Source organism: Olea europaea, chromosome 2, assembly GCF_002742605.1.
Source record: "Olea europaea var. sylvestris chromosome 2, O_europaea_v1, whole genome shotgun sequence".
Classification (NCBI taxonomy): Eukaryota; Viridiplantae; Streptophyta; class Magnoliopsida; order Lamiales; family Oleaceae; genus Olea; species Olea europaea.
This window is the reverse complement of record NC_036238.1, coordinates 13197518-13202594: the sequence shown is the minus strand read 5'-3', so window position 1 is coordinate 13202594 and position 5077 is coordinate 13197518. Positions and strand designations below refer to the sequence as shown.

The window sequence follows — 5077 nt, the reverse complement described above, 5'->3', positions numbered from 1 at the left end:
CGTCCCGAATCACCTTAATGGATTCGACACGTGTCATGCGCCGATGGTAGATACCAGGTAAACGTTGGACCCACCACCAAGGCAACTTGACTTGCTTGACTGAAGAATATTTTTAACAAAATTTTGACAAAGTTCCCCTTGAAATATGAACTAAAACCACTAAACAACAACTAATTTTCCTCAAATCAATACCTATAATATAAATAGGATACGTCAGTCCCTCAAAATACAAACTATTCAAATAAAATGTCGGCAAATCAACATTTCCTTTCTTTGCAACCAACATTTCTCAAATATACTAAAGACACCAAATATGCAGTGAACTCATGATAACCTTTTCTGACATAAACTACATATAACTCAAAGAAATATGTACTACATAGTCTGGTAAAGTAGGTCATACAACCTATGATGCGTGACTCAATATGGCGAAACAACAAGCTCCAAAACTGCCCAATTCAGCTGCTATCTGATAAGGAAAAAGGTGAAAAGACATAGGAGCTTATAGCTCAATGAGTGGATAATTTGCGAATAAATATACTTTTTTCCATTTCTACATATTTTCTGAAAATTCTAGCTTTATTAAATCTTTGAAAAATTCTGAAATCTGGTAACACTTTTAAAAACCAAAACATGATTGCATCATACAATTCTTTATTCTTAATTCTAGATAAGTAGATGTAAAGTTAACGAATAATCTGATATTCTTGAAAATCTATGAAATATTGCTACTGGTCAATACTATAAGCTGAAAACTTTATTTTGAAAACTGAATTAACTGAATTCCATAATCTGAAATCTGAGAACTGAATAAATATTGAAAAATCACACCATAAAAAGTACCCAATGAATAGCCTTACTCATGTACAGAGTAATCTCGACGTACAAGGCAAAGCCATTCAAATCTGATAGCTGATAATCTGATAATCTGGTTATACGTATGCAGAGCTGCCACAAAGGATAATCACCCTAGTACACGGCCCAAAGCCTATGTGTGTATGAGAGTGGGTTCCAAAGACCTTTGATAATCTGGTCATACACTATGGAAATACATTCACGATAGTGCAGAGCGGGTAAAATCACTATAACTAGTTATACACTGTGGAAACACATTCACATTAGTGCAAACTGAGGTAAAATCACCTAGGTACTTTCTGGTGATTTTTAGAAATAACTTTAACTATACTGAAACATGTAATAAGAATATAACATGCTACTAAAATAATTTAATTGAACTGAATTTAGCTTTAAAAGCAATTGATAATAAAATTCATTTTATTCTGAAAATCATGCTATAAAGTCATCTTTATAAAATAAATAACTTTAAAATTTAAAGAAAACTTATTTCTGAAAAATAAGTTTTATATCCACTCACAAAGTTATAGTCGATCATGGTTTCGATATTTTCGTTGCCTCATCACTTTCAAATTCCGAGTATGATATCATGCTCTCGCTATAATAAATCATATTCCTTCACAAGCGTGCCTTGAGTATTTTCCTACCATTAGAAATAATAATTTACCAATGAAAACTTCACATATTTTATTTTCAATCTCATAATCCCATTTAGAGTCATGAACAACATATACTTCTTTATATAAATTATTTTAACACCAAAACGTCAAATATTTAACACTTAATTTGGTTCTAATACTAAAAATCCACCAAAATTAGATGATTAACAAAACTAGCACTATAATTCCAAAATATTGAAAACTGGCACCAATTTCTGATATTGAAATCTGTCACCAAAAACATTGAGAGAAATAACACCTTTCTGGGCAGAATTTCAAAAATCATCAAATACATATCAATAACACATAATTCTTGCTAGACTTTGAATTAAAGCAAATTTTCCATAACCCTTAAAAATTTAATTCAATAAATTTATACTTACCATTCTAAACCAAAAGAGAAATTGAAGAATTTGAAAACCATAGCTTGAAAATTCTTCTTCTCCTCCTCCTCTTCTTCTTCTTCTTCTTCTTCTTCTTCTTCTTCTTCCTCCTCCTCCTCCTCCTCCTCCTCCTCCTCTCGGTCTCTCTCGACTCTTATCTCTCTTTCCCCAAAATATATGAGAAAATACATAAAATAAATGCTATTTAATGAGTAAATATTAAATAATTGCAAGGCAAGTCCACCATCTTCAGACAATATTACATTTAGCCATTTCTTTTCCCATAATAGAAACTAAATCCTTGGATTCCTTTATTATATCTTTCATAACCTTCAATTACTCGAAATTTCAATTTAAGTCCCACAAAAGTTATTTGTTCAACTTAAGTCCTTAATGACTTTGACTTTGACCAAATATTTTTCCTTGACTTTGACTAAAAAAAATAAGGGGTGTGACAGGCACAGTATGGAATAGAAGAGACAGTCAATTTCATTCTAGATTATCATCATACCGCGATAAATCATGTAGATAAAGAGAAGCGTTCAGTATTTCATGTTGCTGTAATGTACGGTCATGAAAACAATTTGAAGATAGCTCATGAGAAGAATATGCAACGGAAAGGGTGGAACTTTCAAAAGCTTGATGACTACGGAACAATATATTGCATTTGGAGTGATATAAACCGCGTCAAACTGGAATTGATACTGACTCCGGAGCTATTTTTCAAATGCAGCGTGAACTTCAGTGGTTTGTGGTAAAAACAATAAAATTTACGTGTCTTTTGTTTAAGTTCAGGCCTGAAAAGAGTTGCCTGTTTTTGCCTCTACTTGAATTTGGAAGTAGTGAGATCCAGAAAAATGTTTGAGAATGGGTTTCTAATTGAAGTTTTAGGAAACATTTTTACCTTCATTCTCATAATGCATTCACTGGGATAATGAAGCACTTATAACTATAAAATTGTTTTTCAACTGGTAGAAAAATTCTATCTTTTCAGCGAGAACCATTTCAGGTTATAAATCACTGACAATTTTTCCATTATGCACCCTCATTGAATATGAAAATTGATCTGCGACCAAATTTCCAAATTGATGCAGAAAGCGACCGCCTCAAGAATCAACTTCGAGGAATGAAGATGGGAAGATACCATTTACCATTTTTGAAGAAGAGCGTGCCGAAATGACTGGATGACAGGAATGGCAACTGCAAGATCAGTTGCAGCATCACTCGTTGCCATAGTGGCATTTGCTGCCGCATTCAAAGTACCTGGAGGAAATGATACCAATGGCATACCCAATTTCTCCAATGAAAGTTCCTTCCTAGTCTTCGCCATTCAGATGCTCTTGCACTTTTCTCTTCTATCACCAATGTTCTAACCTTCTTATCCATATTCACCTCCCGCTATGGAGTTCATGATTATCTTCGTGCCTTGCCCCACAGAGTGATAATCGGTCTAATTTCGTTGCTATTTGCTATCATATTTTTAACGATTGTTGACAGGTATATGATCCTATAGAGTAAATTAGCCCTTGTTTGATTTAGAAAAAAATCATATTTTTAATAGATTTTGATAAAAATTAATGAAATGAGTGATTAAAAATTTGATAAAAGTTATGGATCCCATAAAATCTATGATTGGAAATAAGTTTAAAGGAACATGAATTTTAGAAAATGGGGGGCTAAAGAGAAGCTTAATATTTCGACATTTTTATGTCTCGAGCATGTTTGATGTGATTGTTCTGCTGAATTTTTAGAGTAATGTGATAAATATATTACTTGATATTCATGTTATCGACAACTTTGTATTAACCATGTGATCGTCAAATTCACGCAATTGTACGTAATAAAATGTTAAATAATTCTCATGCTGACTGTGCTAACCAACTATTAATCTCAATAAACTAGGGTTTTCGTCCTCTCTCTGACACGACCCGTCCTGAATGATCCTAATAGACTCGACACGTGTCGTGTGCCAATGGTAGATACCAGCTAAGACCCGAACCCACCATCAAGGCAACTTTGACCTGTTTGACTGTAATATACTTTGTAAAAAATTTGGCAGAGTTCTCCCTTAATTATGAACTAAAACCACCTGAAATATATAATCATATAGTTTAAAATAGGGTACACTGGCCCACAAAATATCAACTATTCAAATACAATACTGGCGATTCAACCTTTGCAATAATTTATAAACCACAGTACCCAAAATGCATAATATATACAAAACATAGCAGGCCCAAAACATGGAACTAATTTCTGACCAAAAGAAGTGTCTATCCCAAAATATGAATTAATAAACTGATAAGATGAGTTATACAATGCTTGACAATCTATGGCTCAACTCGATAGATCAATTGGCCCAGTAGTGCTCAACTCGGCTACTATCTGAGAAGATAAATTGTGATAAAAATGTGAGCATATAACTCAGTAAGTGGATATTTCATAAGTAAATATATATGATGCGAAGCCCGTAGCAACGTTGACTACGAAACCCACAACGAGATTGACGAACCCAAGAAAGTCAAATTAATCCAAGAGTTTAGGATTAACCCAAAAGAAAGTCGAACCAAAAAACCCAACAAGAACGACGCTTAAAAGACCCCTTAATCACGCAATCCAAGAAATAAATCTGGTTGTTTGAACGCCACAAATTAACACTTGATAAGTTCGAAATTGTTTAATGAAGAACGATGAAGAGAAGACAGTACGTCTCACTTTTAATTCAATATCAATAATGTCAAAAGTTTTTAACAATTGAATGGAAACTCCTATTTATACTAAACTTAAAAACTATGTAAAAATCATACAAAAGTCAATCATAATCCCCAAAATATGGAAAAGAATCAAAAACTAACAAAATATGGAAAATTGCCAAAATTAGAAAATTCGCCAAATATTTGGCCTATGTGACAGTATAGTATATTTCCATGCGGTCGCATGGTTCAACTAAATATCACATCTTAAGTTTCGGTATGCCTCCATGCGATCGCAAGCCTCATAAGCCTATGCGGTTGCATAGGCTTATTATTTTCCTCTTCCTTATGCCTTCGATATTAAATTGATCCAAGTTGATTCGGCCTTCGACCCGAACATGGTTCCATCAATGGTTTCTTGAACGAGCAATCTCATCGCTTGTTTCACTTGCTTTGCCCTTAATCGCGTCATTGGTCCGTCATCGAC

General features: G+C 33.5%; 1 long non-coding RNA gene across 1 annotated transcript; it reads right to left on the bottom strand.

Annotated features, from left to right (window-relative positions):
* Nucleotides 1–236: 236 nt before the first annotated feature.
* On the bottom strand, nucleotides 237–1954 carry LOC111411464. Its single transcript, XR_002705844.1, has 3 exons — nucleotides 1898–1954; nucleotides 1376–1498; nucleotides 237–469 (listed from the first exon to the last, which is right to left on the bottom strand). It is a non-coding gene; the product is annotated as an uncharacterized LOC111411464 (long non-coding RNA).
* Between the last annotated feature and the right edge of the window lie 3123 nt (nucleotides 1955–5077).